This window comes from Ambystoma mexicanum, chromosome 1p (genome assembly GCF_040938575.1).
Source record: "Ambystoma mexicanum isolate Mex_15411 chromosome 1p, UKY_AmexF1_1, whole genome shotgun sequence".
Lineage (NCBI taxonomy): Eukaryota > Metazoa > Chordata > Amphibia > Caudata > Ambystomatidae > Ambystoma > Ambystoma mexicanum.
In genome coordinates, this window is record NC_090921.1 from 554,585,591 (window position 1) to 554,604,771 (window position 19,181).

The following is a 19,181-nucleotide window of genomic DNA, read 5'->3' on the forward strand; positions in this document are numbered from 1 at the left end:
AAGGACTGGATGATATAATCCCATATAGAGTTCCATATACATGAAGTTGGTGGGGCGTTGTTGCCTCAGATGGAGTTGCATGTACATCATAAAGCTCTGATGGACATGCGCTGATCCTGAAATTAATGGAGAAGAAAATGTGGTTGGTGGTTGACCAAGTCGATTTTTAAGCAATGTCCCAACTTCCAGCTAGACCTCAGTAACCTGTTTGAGGAGAGAGGTGATTCCTGAAGGTCAGGGATAGAGACACTAGGACTGTGCATATTTAGTTGAGTTCCCTCACTGTGAATCTCCACCTTTTGCAGGAGGCGAGTTTCTGCTGGAATCCATATGCAGACAAGAAATTCAAGTTTCATGACCATGTGCTGGTGGATGTGGTCCGCAGTGGAGAGGAGCCAGTGGCAAGGGTGTTTTCCGACTGCTGGCCCTCTGTCACACAGTGATGGTGGAGAAGAAAGAGGGTATGTGGCTCAGATGGTAATGTATTGCAGGAACGTGTAAGTTTGCGGATGTGCACAGGGACCCACAAGTGTCTTGAGATTCTGATATATAGGTCTCGATCTCTTGATGGATAAGCTTAGCTTCTATATTGCCTGACCACCATCGGTAGACTCTGTCCCTCTCCATTTCATGTTACCTCCTAAAATAGCACCATCTCACTTTTCAATCAGTATCAGCATCCTCTCCAAGAGCAATAAAACCCTCTCTCCCCTGCACCCTCCAACTTTCCCTCCCTAAATACCCCCCTGCTAGAGCCTAACACTCCTCTAACTACAACTCTTTGACTGTCAAACGCTTCTCCAAGCAGAGAGTGGGGGCAGGTCCCTCTCCTCGTCTGGTGCCTCCCTTGGCAACAGCCTCCATGCCCCTCTCAGACTTGAGCCGGACCTCCTTGAGTTATCAAAATCAAAACTGCTCAAAACTCTGCTTTTCTCTACCACCTACCCCCTTTCCCTTCCCTGTTAATCACGCCACTGCCGCGGTGACCGGTGGCCTGATCCTCATGAATCTCACAGGATTGCAGGCCCTTCTTCCCAGTCGATACCAGCACACTCCCCCCACAACACTTGCCTTGCAGGTCCCTGCTTGGCGGGTCTGCATCCCACCCTTAGGAGTCGCCTGCACCAGCATTTAGCCTGATGTTCTCCTCCTTGGCTCCCCTTAGCACTTCCCTCCCGGGCCCTCTACCAGCACTTGTCCACTTCAATGCTCGCCCCCTCTATCCCTATCTCCTGCACTCCTCCTCACTGCACTTGCATGTCCAAATGCCACAAGGCCCAGTAGGACCACGTCTGTATATTTACTGTTTTTGCCATTGTTATCATTTCCCCTTTTCCTTTCCCATTTAGCCTTGTGGTGCTTTGAAACACAATTCTTTTGTATAAGCACCTAACAAATGCTCAATAAGTCAAATAAAAAAATAATTGCCTTCTTATTCACTGATCACTATGACACTTGACACAATCGCTAGCACCTTTCCTGCATTAAATACTCATCAAGCCTCTTTTCCCTTTAGTGAACTCTGTAACAGTTCCTGCAATGGTTAAGCATAACCTCTCTTGCACTATACCTAAAAAGCTGTTTTCTCATGTGTTGCTCTCTGTATTGATCATTAAGAACTTCCCCAACTTTCACTCTCATCAAATACTATATCAATATAAATATCCCAACCCTGACCAATGTACCCACTCTCTAAACACACACACACACATGCAAGCAAACACTCATTCTCTGTATTCCTATCTCAGGTAGGAGATGTGTAACTCTTTTTGATAGGTTGCTTTCTGTCAACTAGTTTCTCAATAGTATAATAATTTAATTTAATGTCATCATTTGTACAGTGCCTTTCACCATGGGTATGGTCCCAATGTACTGTAGGTTAAACACTCTCGGAGGCACCAAAGTCTAAACTATGGGAAAGTTAGGAAGTGCTAGTATGCATGTGTGCATAATCGCCCTTAAGGGATATGAGGGGTTGGCTGAGTCCCTGACAACCACACATGTCTAATTGGCATGTGTATGGTTGAAGATAGCTACACTTGGGTAAATAAGCTGGAGGGGTGTGCGTGCAGCAGCAGTGTGGTTTCCCTATCACAGACCCAAGATATAGAGCATGGTCTGTAGCATCGAACTCCTCAGAATAATAGTGGTCAGTCAATTTTTTTGATATATTTACAATTATTCACAAAATACAAAAATACAAGATAATTAACAACAATCAAACAACAGTAAGACAGAAAAAAAAGATACTGGCATACACACAAACTCAAAAGCATATATATATATATATTATCTCTGACTGATCTTTTTGGCTTCACTCATGTAATCATGTAGTCCCTATGGGGAATTTTTGAGAGCGAAAAGAGCCTGCAGTAATAGCGATGACTACATGAGTAAAGCCAAAAAGATCAGTCAGAGATTCATAAAACGAGGATATGAAAAGGATGTTATTTCCAAAAGTTTTATGAAAGCAAAAATACCCACTAGAGAATCCTTGTTGTCTAGGAGTGTGAAAGTGAAAGATAACAAAATCAGGCTAATCACAGGATTTAACCATCAAGCTAAAGAAATCAAAATGATAATGAACAAACATAGGAAGGTTCTGCTCACTGACCCTCATCTCAAGCTAGTGCTTGATGACTTCCCTCAGGTCACTTATCGTAAGGCTCCCACGCTCAAAACCATGCTGTCCCCCAGGATGGTAATAACCAAACCAGCTGAAAACATAGGAATGATTCAGAGTGGAAGAACTGGTTTCTATAAATGTGCTCACTGTAAATTGTGCAATCATGTGTCTAAGGTCCCCTTTCAAAGCGTGAATGGCCAATGCTGGAAATGCAAACATAGAATTTCCTGTACCACAAAATATGTAGTATATGTGATTACATGTGCTTGTGGCCTTCATTATATAGGCTCCACAATAGGTCCTCTAAAGATGCGGATTCTACAACATTACAGAGCCATCGAAAATGGAGATCTAACATACCCTCTCACTAGCCACTTTCAAGAAAAGCATAATGGGGATGTGAAATCTCTATCCTTTACGGGGTTGCCCCATATTCCACCTAATAAAAGATTAGGCAACCGAGAATTGAAATTGAGGCAATTAGAAGCAACACTCATTTGCAAGTTGGACACCTTGAGACCGAAAGGCTTGAACATAGATGCAGAACTTGATGTGTTCTTGCAAACATGAGCTTTTCAATAAGATGAGGGTTGTCCACACACTTGAATTATGATACGTATTTTGCTGAGAGCACTACATACCATCCTCATGAGGGCATTATTGAAGTATTTGTCGATATCCATTAAGAGTTCTAAAATTGCTATTTGCACATATGGTTAGGGGTAATTTGAAATACAGGATGATCCTTAGGCAATCACTTTATATTTGTATGAACAGTACTGTATTATAGACATAGGAATTGCTATCTGCACATTAGGAGGAGTGAGAGTTAGACATCTCCACACTGCTATGTATCGAGCTGCTGATTTATTTATTTAATGAGGCTGCTATTCTTTTGCACTTTGTTATTGACATACAAACTGCTATTTGCACAATGGGAGGAGTAACAGTTGGACATTTCAGTGTTGTAATGGACCCAATTTCTGTGTATTTATTGCATTGGGCTGCTATCCTCTTGTATTGTATTACTGATTTATGAACTGCTATTTGCACATTGGGAGGAGTTACATTATGAAGTATTTTTATCCTTTTTCTTGACTCCAGGTCCACCCGTGCATCTATTTAGCAATAGGGCACTTGCCTGTTTGAACATTGCCTACTATAGCTATACTTTCCATTAACAGGGCATTTGCCCATTTACGATTTGGCTGCGGCCGTTGTGCTTGTAGTCCTTGGCTTGTAAACACTGGCCCTATGTGGGGGCGTATGTCTGAGAGCGGCCATCTGAGCTGCTTTGAGTCATCTAATTACGAAAAGGCACACTTGTGCTCATTTGTTACACATCGATTGTTATTTGATAATAATATTTTAAACAAGCAGTTTAGAGCATCTCCATGGTGTAGTTCACATTGCGGCAGCTAACAAAGGTGTCAAGTGATTTCCTTGTGCGTAACTTTTACGCATTTTGCCATCATATATACCTTATCTATAGGACTTTGACCATTCCAATATGGAGGTCACTGTATGTGACAGATTTCACTAATGTTTAGATGTAGCGGTCACATGACCGTTTTTGCACGTAATGTGACACGAGTGGGGACGTTCTGTAACTGCTTTTCTTTTTAAATTCTATGATGTGCATGCTGCATTTGGATTTTATAGGTCTGAGGAAGCCTGAGCATTCAGGCGGAACGCGTGACTATCTTCCACCCGTGGGGTGAGTGTTTTGTTCAACCTTACGGCTGTCACAGGGGCGAATGATTTCACCTCTGTTTTTTGTAATGTGCTGTATTTAGCAACAATAAATATGATATTTTAAATAGCTAGGTCTTGTGTGCTGGAGTACTTTCTACGCATGCCCACTGGGTGTTTTTTTGCAGTGTTACAACCGCGCAGGGGCTTGTGTGTTTTTCTCATATATATATATATATATATATATATATATATATATATATATATATATATATATATATATAATCTGACATATTCCTATCATGCATCCTTACAGGTGACCAGAATGTTCTATTTAAGAATTACACGTGTCTCACCGGTTCTCCACCATTAAGCCATACAAGAGGCACGTTTCTGCATAACCTTTCCCAGTTTGCCTCATCCATCCCAGAAGTAAGTTTTGCAGACCATTGTTCAAGTAATACCAAATTTCCCTTTCTGACCCTTAGCAATAGGTTATAAACCACAGAGGCCAGATGGTTCTCTCTGGCCAATCGCATGATGGTGTTGTTAGGCAAGATTTCCACAGAGCTGGTAAATCTTCCTTTCCTGGTTCAACTCCAGAACTGTTTCTTTTCTAGTGGGATATTTTTCATTAATACCTCAGTGAGTGGGAACCTTTTTCCACACTCACCTAATCTTTAACTCTTTTTATTGGTGTCATTTTTAAGACTCTCCATAGTGTCTTTTTAAAGTTATCATGTCTAAATACTTATTCGCAATAAGTGCCTATTGTTGCTGGTTGCCCTAGGGGCTCCCCATTTAACTTTCTTGTGCTAACCTTGAGTGAACTACAGTTCCCAAGGGTAGAAAGATCTTCGAATCCCTTTTACATTTTATTCTGTGAAACCAGCACACCCCACCTTATGTGGAGTGCTGGGCAGAAACAAGGTATCCCCTTTCACATTAAAACTGTAACAATTCTGTTACAGTGACAAGCTAAACTTTAATGGCTGGTGGCAGTGATACCTTTTACTAATTTGATGCACCTTTACCGCGGGCTGTAATCACAGCTGCAGTAAAGGCACCTAAGGATGCTCATTTTACCAAAATGGCCCCTGTCTTCTTTTTCTGCCATTTTAGTGTTTCTTCTCGTTTCTTGTTCCTTTCCCTGACATCCCGGGTGGGAAATTCCTTTGTCTGAGTTTTGTCTTTGGCGGGAGTCCCCAGGACACCCCACCCCACCCAGGCTCCAGTCAGTCTGTAAGCACAGGAAGTGGGGAGGAGTCAAAAACTCCCTCATCCTTTGTCTTACGCCTTCCTTCAACTGGGACAAATCCCAGTGGGGGGCTGGCTGTCCTGATTGGACAACCGGACGCCCCTTTCTTGTAAAATGCAGAGAGAGAATGCAGAGGTTGTGCTGTAGTTCCTGATAAATACTGGAAACCTGGAAGCTGAAGTCATGTCGACCACTGGAACAGACAACCAAAGATGATGACGAAAGAAAAGCGGCAGGAATTATTTCCAGCGACTGGAGGGCCTGCTGTGTAACTGGAGCCTGCTGCAGCCCTTCCTGCCAATCGACCTGGGGACTCCGAAAACGATGACCGGAATGCAGAGCCTAGTGAACCCCACTAGCCTCAAGAAGACCTAAATTTTGAGCCATTCCACGGGTTGCTGCGACCTTGTATTCTTGCAATACCCCAATACCATGGGACCACTAGCCACTGTGCGGTGCACGGTCTTCTGAATTCCGAATCTTGCTGAAACTTCATGGGAATCCTGGTGTTCCTCCAGAGACACGGATTGAGTCTGAAAAGTCCCCTCACAAGAGTGCTGGACCTTTTAAACGACGAGAATTCAACCGCGATTTGCTGTCTTCTTATGTGCTCCTTGAAAATGTGCCAAATCCGCAGAACCACATTCAGCCATGAGGGAAATCTTGCCTAGAGCCTTCTTCATCGATCCCTGCTGCAAAGTCCCTTCTGAGGTCTTGTGTTCAGTCTCCAGGACAACAAATCCACTGGCCGGGTATTTGGCTGCTGTCCCTGAAGTTCTCCTGTTGCAATCTCTTCTTCATTGCTGAGGTACTGTGTTGGCTTGGGTATATGCTTACCTAAAGCCTGTTGGGATTTCTGTGTAGCTTTGGGTGTCTTCTGTGATTGGGAGGTCCCTCATCCAGTGTACCCAGTCCCACTGCTAGAATCCTGCTGGGGTGTCTTCTGTGAAGCCCCTGGTCCGTCTACTAACCCTAGAAGTAAAGTACTCACCTGTTTGCCCAGTTTTCCTAAGGACTCTGACTTTTGCTACTAAAGAACTTATTCTAACACTGCCTGTTGGTCACTAGTCCTAGTGACCCCCCTTCTGCCACTGAGAACACTCATGCTCCAAGAATAAGGGAAAGACTTTGAAGGGATTGGGACTTCTGCGTAGAAAAGAAATCAAGAGTTTTACTTACTTTTTTAAGTTGGTTGGTAACTGTAATTCTAAGAGTGAACAGTTACAACAGTTCTTACTGATCTTGAACGTGTGATGCACTATTCTTAAAAGTATGGTTAGCATCTTTTCTTCCTTAGCCACTGTTTTACCAGTCTAACACCCCCTGTGTCCTCATCTTGCTTGATCTCTCTTCTGCCTTTGACACTGTCAACCATGCCATCCTGCTCAACTGTCTCTGTGATAACCTGGGTATCACTGGTCAGGCTCTGGCTTGGTTGACTTCTTTCCTCTCTGACCGACCCTCCCAGGTCCAACTTGGGTCCTTCCTCTACGCTATCTTTTTCTCTACCTGTGGTGTCCCCCAGGGGTCTAACCTCTCTCCCTGGCTGTTCAACCAATTCCTGGCACTCCTTGCCCACTGCATCGCCACTCTCTGCCCCAACTTTCAGTGCTATGCAGATGACACACAGCTAATTTTCAGGCTACCCTCGGCCTCCTCCTCTCCCTCTCTCATCTATGACTGTCTGTCTGCTATACAGGAGTGGTGTGCTGCCAATGACCTCTGCCTTAATGACAGTAATACTGAGTTTCTCCTCATCGGCAAACCCGCTCCCTCCTTCCCTGCAGCTCTCTGGGCGGCCTCTCTTGGCCCTCTTCATGCTCCCACCTGCAAGGCTAAGAACCTTGGGGTCATCTTCGACTCCACTCTCTCCTTCTCTCCTCACATCTCTGATGTTTCTAAGAAGTCACACTACAAGCTGCACCTCCTTAGAGGTATTCTTCCTTTCCTCTCCTTCCCCCAGAAGCTCACTGTCTCCAGAGCTCTGGTTCTCTCTAGGCTGGACTATTCCAACAGCCGCTTTCTAAATCTGCCTGCTTCTACTCTCCAACCTCTGCAACTTATCCAGAACAGGACTGCAAGACTTGTCCTTGGCCTCAAACCCAGGGATTGTATCTCCCCAGGACTGAAATCTCTGTACTGGCGACCAGTGGCTGCAAGGATTAAGTTCAAAACCCTCTGCATCATCCACAAAGCTTTCTGGGGCCTGGGGCCTCAATACCTTCAACTCTCACTTCCTAAATATCTCCCTTCTCAAGCTCATTGCTCATCCGCCTCCAACTCCCTCAGGCTCAGTCGCTTCTCCAAGCAACGAGTTGGTAGTAGATCTCTTTACTCGGCTGGTACTTCCCTCTGGAACAGCCTCCCTGCCTCCCTTAAACTTGAGGAGAACCATCTACGGTTCCGGAAGCTCCTTAAAACCTTTCTCTTTGCTTCTGCTTTTTCTCCTCCCCTCCTATGCTGACCTCGCAGTGTAACTGGACACTGCACTGGCTACCTGGACACCCTCTGATCTCGGGACCAGGTCCTCCCCCGCCAGCGTTCCACACCTGCACAGCCCACCTGGCAACCCCCACACTTGGGGACTGTCTCTGTATCCCTACTGTTACCCTCTCAGCCCTTGACACCTGATGTGTACACTTACCCATGCACTTGCCACATGCTGGCCGCTACTAATTATTATTATCTCGCCATGTACTGCACTTTCCCTGCCCCCCTCCCACGCACTTGCGCGATCTGAATGACACCTGGCCTAGTAGGATCATTGTCTGTCCTCCCTTTGTTCCCCTCCCTTGCCTCGTCGCACCTTGAAACGCTTGTGTATAGACGCGTTATAAATGCCATATCATATCATATCAGGCTATCAAGCATTCTTTTTGGAGCTCTTAATAAGCTTTCTTTAAGTGGAAGAAATGCCCTACTTCCTTCAAGTTAACATGCTATCAGGCATCGTTTTGGAGGCTCCTACCAAGCTGCATTTGAGTGAAAAAGTGGCTCGACTTCCTGCAGACTAGCAAACAATCAGGCATCCTTTTGGAAGCTCTTACTAAGCTGTCTCTGAGTGGTTGACAGGCCCCGCTTGCTGCACATTAGCATGCTATCAGGCATCGTTTTGGGAGCTCTTTTTTTAAGCTGTCTCTGAGTGACTGACAGCCAGGTTCTGCGTTCTGCATGCTTTCAAGCATATTTGGGAGCTCCTACTAAGATGCCTTTGAATGAAAGACAGGCTCTAATTCCTGCATGCTAGCGAGCGATCAGGCATCCTTCTGGAAGCTCCTACTAAGCTGCCTTTTAGTGATCAGCATGACCTTCTTCCTGAATGTTATCAGGCATTGTTTTGGGAACTCCGTCTAAGCAGTCTCTGAGTGATTGACAGGTCCTACATCCTGCATGCAAGCATGGTGTCAGGCATCGTTTTGGGAGCTCCTACTAGGCTGCCTTTGAGTGATTGACAGGCCCTACTTCTTGGACGCTAGCATGGTATCTGGCATCCTTTTGGGAGCTCCTTCTAAGCTGTCCCCAAGTGTTTGAAAGGTCCTGCTTCGTGCATGTTAGCATGCGATCAGGCATGCTTTTGGGAGCATCTACTAAGATGCCATTAAGAGAAAGACAGGCCCTGCTTCCTGCAGGCTAGCATGCAATCCGGTATCATTTTCCGAGCTCGTTCTATGCTATTTCTGAGTGAATGACCGGCCCTACTTCCTGCATGCAAGCATGCTGTCAGGCATCGTTTTGGGAGTGCCTACTAGGCTGCCTTTGAGTGATTGACAGGCCCTGATTCCTGCATACTAGCATGCTCTCTGGCATTGTTTTGATAGGTCCTGCTAAACTGTCTCTGAGTAAATGACAGGCCATACTTCCTGAACGCTAGCGTGCTATCAGGCATTGTTTTTGGAGTTCCTACTAAGCTGCCTTTAAGTGAATGACAGGCCCTGCATCCTGCACGCTAACATGCTATCTATCAGTCATGATTTGGTAGCGCGTGTTAAGCTGCTTTGAGTGATTGACAGACTCTGCTTCCTGCACATTGACACGCTATCAAGCAGTCTTTTAGGGGCTCCTACTAAGCTATCTTTAAGTGAAAGACAGGCCCTGATTCCTGCACGTTAGCATGCTATCGGCATCGTTTTAGAGGCTCCTAATAAGCTGCATTTGAGTGAAAAACATGCTATGCTTTCTGCATGCTAGCAAACGATCAGGCACCCTTTTGGAAACTCTTACTAAGCTGCTTTGAGTGATTGACAGGCCCTGCTTTCTGCACATTAGCATCCTATCATGCTTCCTTTTAAACGGCCTTTAAGTGCTCGACAGGCCCTTCTTTATGCTTACTAGCATGCTATCAGGCATCGTTTTGGGAGCTCTGCATAAGCTGTCTCTGAGTGAATGACAAGCCATGCTTCCTTCATGCTAGCATGCTATCAGGCATCGTTTTGGGAGCTCTGCATAAGCTGTCTCTGAGTGAATGACAAGCCATGCTTCCTTCATGCTAGCTTGCTATCCGGCATCGTTTTGGGAGCTCCTTCTAAGCTGTCTCTGAGCGAGTGACAGGACCTGCTTCCTGAACGCTAGCATGCATCAGGCAGCCTTTTGGGAGCTCCTACTAAGCTGCCTTTTCGTAATCAACAGGACCTGCTTCCTGCATGCTCTCAGGCATTGTTATGGAAACTCCTTCTAAGCTATCGCTGACTGACAGGCCCTGCTTCCTGCAGGCTAGGATGCTATCTGGCATCATTTTGGGAGCACCTTCTAAGCTGTCACTGAGTGAATGGCACACCCTGCTTCCTGCATACAGGCATGCTGTCAGGCATCATTTTGGGAGCTCCTAAGAGGTTGCTGGACAGGCCCTTCTTTCTGATTGCTAGCCTGCTATCAGGCATCGTTGTGGGAGCTCTGCATAAGCTGTCTCTGAGTGATTGACAGGCCCTGCTTCCTGCATGCTAGCATGCTATGCGGCATTATTTTTGGATTTCATTCTAAGTTGTCTCTGGGTGATTGACATGTCCTGTTTCCTGCACGATGGCTTGCTATCAAGCATCCTTTTGGGAGCTCCTACTGAGCTATCTTTAAGTGAAAGACAGGTCCTAATTCCTACACGTTAGCATGCTACCAGGCATAGCTTTAGAGGCTTCTACCAAGCTGCATTTGAGTGAAAAACAGGCTATGCTTCCTGCCTGCTAGCAAACGATCAGGCCCCCTTTTGGAAGGTCTTACTAAACTGTCTCTGAGCGATTGACAGGCCCTGCTTCCTGCATGCTAGCATGCTATGGAGAATTATTTTTGGATTTCATTCTAAGTTGTCTATGGGTGATTGACATGTCCTGCTTCCTGCACATTGGCATGCCATCAAGCATCCTTCTGGGAGCTCCTACTGAGCTATCTTTAAGTGAAAGACAAGTCCTAATTCCTGCACATTAGCATGCTATCAGGCATGCATTTGGGAGCACCTACTAAACTGCCAATAATAGAAAGACAGGCCCTGCTTCCTGCATGCCAGCAAGTGATCAGGCATCTTTTGGGAGCTCCTACTAAACTGTGTCTGAGTGATTGACAGGCTGCATTTCCTTCACGCTAGCGTACTATCAGACATTGTTTTAGGAGCTCCTACTAAGCTGCCTTTAAGTTAATGACAGGCCCTGCTTCCTTCACATTAGCATGCTATCAGGCAGCCTTCTGTAAGCTCCTACCTACTAAGCTGCCTTTTAGTGATCAACAGGACCTGCTTCCTGCATGCTGTCTGGCATTATTTTAGGAGCTCCTACTAGGCTGCCTTTGAGTGATTGACAGGCCCTACTTCTTGGACGCTAGCATGCTATCTGGCATCATTTTGGGAGCTCATTCTAAGCTTTCCCTAAGTGTTTGAAAGGTCCTGCTTCCTGCTTGCTAGCCTGCTATCAGGCATCGTTTTGGGAGCTCCATCTAAGCTTTCTCTAAATATGATTGACAAGCTTTGCTTCCTTCAGGCTAGCACGCTCTCCGGCATTGTTTTGGGACCACCTTCTAAGCTGTCTCTGAGTGAATGACAGGCCCTGCTTCCTGAATGCTAGCATGCTTCAGGCAGCCTTTTGGGAGCTCCTACTAAGCTGCCTTTTAGTAATCAACAGGACCTGCTTCCTGCATGCTCTCAGGCATTGTTTTGGAAACTCTTTCTTAGCTGTCTCTGAGTGACTGACAGGCCCTGCTTCCTGCAGGCTAGGGTGCTATCCGGCATCCTTTTGGGAGCGCCTTTTAGGCTGTCACTGAGTAAATGGCACACGCTGCTTCCTGCACACAGGCATGCTGTCAGGCATCATTTTGGGAGCTCCTACTGGGTTGCTCGACAGGCACTTTTTTCTGATTGCTAGCCTGCTATTAGGCATCGTTTTGGGAGTTCCGCCTAAGCTCTCTCTGAGTGATTGACAGGCTCTGCTTCCTGCATGCTAGCATGCTATGCGGCATTATTTTTGGATTTCATTCTAAGTTGTCTCTGGGTGATTGACTTGTCCTGTTTCCTGCACGTTGGCTTGCTATCAAGCATCCTTTTGGGAGCTCCTACTGAGCTATATTTAAGTGAAAGACAGGTCCTAATTCCTGCCTGTTAGCATTCTAGCAGGCATAGTTTTAGAGGCTCCTACTAAGCTGCATTTGAGTGATTGACAGGTCCTGCATGAATAAATAGGTGTGTTATAATGAGGTAGATACAGTAGAAAACAATTGATAGCGTGGGCAAAGTTGCACACTCTAGACAGGCCTCACAACGTGAGGAAATACCCCTAACATCAGGATAAGCCACACACTATCATCAACATGGGCCACCAGGATTAAAACAAGGATTGATTTACAGACAAGGAACAGAACTCACCAGCAGCAGGATGCACAGCTTGGTCACCCACCCTTGTGGGATGTTTTTATCCACGCATCCAAGCCCTACCTCAAAACTGTGCAGTACTGACATGGAAAACATCATGATGGCCAGAGATTCCCAGAAAATGCCCAGGGAAGTGCATGAAGAATAGGCTGCCACCCATTTTGCCGATGTTATGGGCACAGAAGGGCACTGCCTAAAACCACCATTGGACTACCCACACAGTAGTCTGAAACCATTGGGAATGGCAATGCTGATTGCCAAAAGCAACCTAGAATTGTGGGGAATTCATTTTCTTAAATCCCAAAAATGGGTGCATTACCAGTACTCACCACTATCAGAAAGCCGGCGGTTTAAAACAACACCAGACTTTTTCTTTTTTCTGTAAAACTGAATAAATGAACCCAAAGCAGGCCAAAGAAAGACTTACTGAGAGGTGGATACAATGTAAAGTTATATATATCAAGTGACTTGAAGGTTTATAACAAGACTGGCTGAGCTGTGGATTTCAGCAGTTTAAGTACATTTGGACTGAAAGACACTAAAAATCTAAATGTTTAAAAGAAATGAGTGACCTACTTTTGAGTGTCACATAGGTTGCAATTGTTTAAATGTCATAGTTTTAAACTTAGAATCAGCATTCTAGCTGCATATGTAAAATGGTTAGTTTTATTTGAATGCAGAAAACTGGGTAACTAAAAGTGACATTAGCTGGGGCCTGGCTTAAGGAACTGAATTCTGCCCACCAGCTACCCCCGACAGGAGTTGAGACTTGCACAACAGCTGTGTTCCCAGGCCTACCTGCCTTTTGCTGCTCCCACCAAAAGGGATATGACACTTCTCTGATTGGATTACCAAGGGACTGCTAGAGACTAAACATAGGACCCAGGCAGAGGGTTTATGGAAGTGGCCATAAATGGCTTCCTCTTGAACAATGGGCCTTCCAGGGCCCAGGCAGATGGTTTATTGCAGGGGTAATAAAAATGGCTTCCTCTTGGCAGAAACTGGAGACAGAGGCTGAGCTTGAAGAAAGTGGAAAGACTGGTTTCTGTACCATGTGACCTGAAAAGACACACCCCTGTAGCCAGAATATGGTCTTAGAAAAAGATGAATAACTCATAGTACGGACTTGTCATAATTATTTAAATGATACCATAATTCTTGTGATTTTTCTGCCCACATTTTAAGAGGTTTTTAGAACCGGTGGCATGATCTGGGGGCAAGCTAGCAGTTAAGAGGGTATTACTTAAAATGTCTGCATGTGAAAAGTCTGATACTTCATCAATTAATGCCTGCATGCCTTGCACACATTTGGGTAAATTTGAGTAAGAATCTGATATTGGTAACCTGATTAAAAAGTGCAAATGTTACCATTTCTGAATGCAAGCTCCCAGGAAGAGCAGATTTGGACAGGGTATACCTCCTGTAATATGTGATGGGTGCATGTAATTTTAAACAAATGTGTACCTGTGCAAATATGTTTTTTGGGCAAATATAGATTGTGTGTAAAGTTGACAGGGGTGGATTCTCTGTATCATAAACAGACCTCATCATGATGACACTTCATTTCATTCCCCCAATCAAGGGGAAGAGGAGGAAGTGGCCAATGACAAGTGGAGAGGGGTAGGGCCTAGGAAGCTAGCCTTTCCACCCATTTTCAAAACACATAAAAGCAGACAGTCAGGTCAGATAGGGACATTCAATTCCATTTGCTGCGGAGCATGCTGCCGGACCATACCACATCCAGAGATCCAGACTTCAAATCCATCAATCTCCAGAGAAAGCTGTGCAGAAAGATCCAGAAGCAGTGCTGTACCCAGAGAGAGCAGAGCTGACCCAGACCACTGTTAGCAGAACCAGAGAGCTGACCCAGATCACTGTGAAGAGACCCAGACAAGACCAGAGTCCAGTCTAAAACCTGACCAGATCCGTGGCGAGGCCCATTCTATTTCTAAATATATTGTGAGTACCTAGCAGAACTGTTCAGAACCAATCTCTTAGTTAAAATAATCTAATCCAAGCTATTTTAATCTAAGTAGAACTGCCTCCTAACTGTCACCTGTCATTTGCAAAGCTGTCACCTGTCATTTCTTGTTGCTAGCTGTCACTTGTCACTTTGAACTTAAAAATTTCAAATCTGAAAAACGACCTTTACCATATCGCTCATATCTCCGTGACCGTTTGTCTTAGAGACTTGCAGTAACTTTCCTCTGAAAGCTGGGACTCTTGGCTTTTCAACGAACCTAGAACCACATTCCTATTCCATACACTTTTGCCGCAATCGCGAAAAACGCACGCGTGAATTTTACCGCAATTTGAAAATTCCTCCACGTGTGAAAACAGCAGCTTCTTGCTAGAACTGTTAGAATGTCATTTGCAACCTGCCAATCATTCCTAGAACATTGCTAAAGTAAGCCTGAACTAATTTAAACCAACTAATCCTCAACCTGAACCTCTAGAGGGAATTAAAAGCATTTTAGCATATTTTTCACTTCATTGCCAGCACATATAAAAGCATTTTGGGCCTGTGTCTCAAACTTCTGTAGTCTAAGCTTGCTGGGGTGAACTGAATTACATTTGATTGCATTTCTGAGAACTGTGTGCTTACCTTCCATTTCCTTGCATTGCATAAAGGGAGGAGGGGATTGCCAGAGAAAAGTGATTACATTGTTTTGTTGAAATCATATTGAGTATTTTCTGTATTGCATTTTCATTCAACATTATATCCATCTGAACTTATATAAAGCATTCGCTACCACCTTATTCTTCTGTTCCTATTCACAAGTGTGCTAGTGCCAGACTATCCATTATTGATTACTGCTCAGATTAGGTGTGATATTCAATTATTAAATTATTATAAAGTGTGATATATATATCTATTGTTTAAATTATCAAATAAACCTTTTAACTTGCAAAACAGAACTACTTCTTGGCTCAGTGGGGTCAGGGGGATTCCAAGAGAGGGGTGTTATATAGGGGTAGTCATCCAGAACGCATGAACTGGACATAAAGATATATCAATAAGGGTTTCCATTCAGTATCCCAGACTAGGCATTGACTTAGCTGTAGTGTTGAATTGAATCCTCTTACAAATTGAGGGCTCGTGCCAGACGTTTGGATTAGATCTATCACTTGTGCAGATTAATACAGCGTGCCAGCTGACCAGATACCCATATCCGGTCGGATCACACGCTGTGTTACACTGTAAAGCACTCCTCAAAGGAACGCTCTAAGGAAAAGGTCTGTTTTGCAAAAATAAAATACAAACTTCTGTAAGTCAGGACAGAGACCAATCTCTAGAATGACGACCTTAGTAGACATGAAAATAGCCAGAGAGCACTTCTTACATAAGTTATTTGTGAGAGGTGAGTGGACTCACCAGGACCGCATGGTCTGGTTGCAGGCCATCACGCAGCAGGTCACTGAAACAGGGTCAGATATATGGGGAGATCAGGGTCCCCTACATGTGGCCCTGAGTGAACTATACATGGCTCCTAAAGCTAAGGATGAACAAGACAAGATGGTTAGGATAGCCGCATACCTGTACCTATATATGGGAGACATGCAGGATAAATGTACTGAAAGCCAAGATCTGGCGAATAAGCGACAGATGGCGTTAGAGAAGGCCCAATCTGATCTGGACTCTTCTGAGCAGAGGCTGCAGAGGAGCCAGGAGTCAGAAAATGATAGTAGGCAGTATATCATTAAAATAAAAGAGGATATGGACATCCTGCAACAAAAAAAGGCTGACCAGGATACTAGACTTCTGGCCCTGCAGAAGGAGCACCAAGACAGTTTGGACTCCTTACTGCAGAGCCAGAAAAAGCTGGAGCAACAATTAGACTTTAACAGGGCATGCACGGAGCAGGTAGCCACCCTGCAAAGTCATCTAGATAGAGTGAAGGCAGAGAGCAACAAGCTGATTTTGAAAGACCTGGATACCCAGGCAGAGTTTGATGAAGAACGCCAGAAAGCTGGTGCCTTTCAAAGGCAGAGGGACGACCTGGCGGCACAAATGCAGGCTCTTAGTCAGGAAAGAGACGCCTTAGGCCAGGAAGTCTGCCATTTAAAAAGAAAAACAGAACAAAATCACTTGGCCCTCCAGGGGCTGGGTGACCTCCAAAAAGAACACCATAACTTGTTAGAGCACACCAGGAAGGTGGAGGATGCTCTGGCAAGAAAGGAGCAGGCCAATAGGGACACAGCTCAGGAGGTAACCCTCCTGCAGCAAAGACTGGCCCAGTGCTCCAGGACCAATCAGGAAACGCAGAGAGAGAATGAGGCTCTCTGCCAGCACAATGATAGGCTCCAACAACAGGTAGCGATGCAGGAGAGACTGATAGAGTCTAGTAAGGCCTTAACTGAGGAACTGAAGGCGCAGGCTCTTGCATTGCAACAGGGAGCAGGGGCGGATAGAGATGAGGTTCGCTGGGAAAGAGAAACTCCTGAGCATAACCCCAGGAGCCCTAGTACCAGAGGCCTTTATCTCTCTCAGTCCCTGGACTCTGCCACCCCCATGTCCCCTGGCGCACATGAGCACAGGGCCACAGGGATGGCAGATTACTATCCAGCCAGAAGCATGGGGCTCATAGGCCAGTACCACCCAGGAATGGAGGGGCGGGCATCCGGGTATGGGCACCCAAGCACAGTGCAATTTGATGGGGAACCCCAGGAGAGTAGGCCCATTAAGGGCATCCTGAAAACCTCTGCCCAGTTAGGTCAGTGGGGGGGGGGTACCCATCAAATCCTGGCAGCAAGGAGGGATCTGAAGACTCCTCTGAGCGGTACAGGACACAGGAGACCAGGTCCCCACATTCTGCCAGCCATTCCCAGGCTCGCAGAATCTGGGAAAACCTGGAAGAACAGACGGGAACCTCTGGGAGCAGTGCCTCTGAGTCAGAAGATGAATGGACCAGGGTTACCCGGACCAAAAGGGCCAATAAGACAAAAAGGGCCTTGCTTAAGGACCCCTTAAAGCAGATTAAGGCAATCAGGAGCGTCATCACGCCTTATCATAAGAACGCCAAGTATTCTGTTTGGGAGCACTTAGAGTTGTTTGAGCAAATGATGGAGACTTTCCATTTGAAGGACAGCCAAAGCTGTATTCAATATGTAAAGTGGACCTTCTCCCGGGAATACTCCAGTTTCTTTGCGGGGCTGGAGGACCAAAATCATTTAAGATGGTCCACCTATAAGGCGGCCATCTTGAAACATTTTTCTACTCATAGAAATCCTCAAGAGGCTCGCAAGGCAGCCTACAATTTACAATGTGGGGAGGATCAGGCCCCACAAGAGTTTGTGCAGGAGTTAAAGCGTGCTTTTGCACAGACCACAAGAAGGGTGCGCACGGATAGCAGAGAATTTATTAATAAGTTTTTCCATGCCTTGCCCAAATACATAATGACCCAGCTCGTGAGGGATTTTCATGAGAAAAGATCTTTAGACTGGGTCATTGAACAGGCGACCCGGATCTATGAGGTGCAGAAGCCAATAGAAAATAAAAATAATGCGCCCAAAAACCCCAAAGCCAACAACACCCCTGCTGCTGCCAAGGTGGCAGAGGTAAAGGTCACCCCCGTTTTAGAGTTGGAGATGGGGGGGCCTAAAAACCTACCTGCACCTAATAATGCTAGGCCCAGAAGGTCCTCGGGCCAGTCACAGACAGGGAGCCAGGGAGGCAGCCCCACAAATGGGGTCCCTTGCTCTCCTGTTATGTAAGCCCCCGGTACAAGGGAAACAGACCCATCCTGGGTTATGTGTGGACTCCTCCAGCCCAAGGGGGGGGATCCAGCCAAGCACCTAACCCAGAGAACTTCCCTCCCAACTTCTCACAGGAGGGCAGAAACTCACCAAACCCTGGGCAGAACTTCTTCCCCAGGTATCCACCCAATTTCCAGCCCCAAAATCCTCCACCCTTCTTTCCCCAATTCCCTGAGCCCAGGCAACCGAATCAGGGAGAGGGGAGGCCAAGGGTGGAGGGGTATCCAAATCTTCCCAACCAGGGGTACTACCAGAGAAGGGATAGCTACCCTTCCCGGGATCAGCCCAGGGGAGAAAATAGAGCCCCGTATCAGCCTGAGCGGGTTTCCCAGTTAGAGCGGCAGGTTCAGAACATGGCGCGGGATCTGGGTCACATACTGAGGGCTCAGCAGAACCCTCAGATCGGCATGCCGGCGCAGAACGCACCCAACTCTGGACCTGGTGCTCCAGAACAATGACGGCGCAGCACCCCGATAACTCACCGGTTCCCAGGGAGGAGGCACAAAGGGAAGGGGGGTGTAAAGCCTTGGAGGAAGCTTCCTTCCTCACTTGTAAACAGCCCCTGGAAACCCAGGAACCGGAAACAAAATCTCTTGCCCCTGAAAGCCTGCCTCCTAAGGAGCAGAGGGGGGGTAGGAGAAACAAAAGACCCAAACAGACTCAGTTTGAGGAGGAGGTACAGATCTTCCAATTTGAGGGAGAGGGATCCTTAGAGGATCCTGGGAAAAGGATCTTCTCCTTCAGAGAGGGGGAACTCCTCCCAAAGAAAAATCGGTCCCTAGGGATGCAAATCCAGACTGGGGAGATGTGGAGACTGAGCTTCCGCCGCCCACCATCTCATCCCAGAACCAACAGCAAGAAAATCCCCTGGTTCAAACCCATCCTGGTGACTGCCTCCAAAAAGGGGGGGGGCGGCCCGGAACCGGAGCCAGGGGAACCCACAATGGCTCTGATCTCCAGTTGCCAATTTTTTCTTTCAGATTCCCAAGGCTCTCCACAGAATT

General features: G+C 46.1%; 1 protein-coding gene across 1 annotated transcript in view; it reads left to right on the plus strand.

The window, feature by feature from the left end:
* The first annotated feature begins 308 nt into the window (after positions 1 to 308).
* The window catches only part of LOC138575495 (phospholipid-transporting ATPase IC-like), a 106,400-nt gene continuing 87,527 nt past the window's right edge, over positions 309 to 19,181 (plus strand). Inside the window, exon 1 of the mRNA XM_069649488.1 lies at positions 309 to 461. The gene's annotated coding sequence lies outside the window, so the exon portion shown is untranslated. The remainder of the gene's footprint in view (positions 462 to 19,181) is intronic.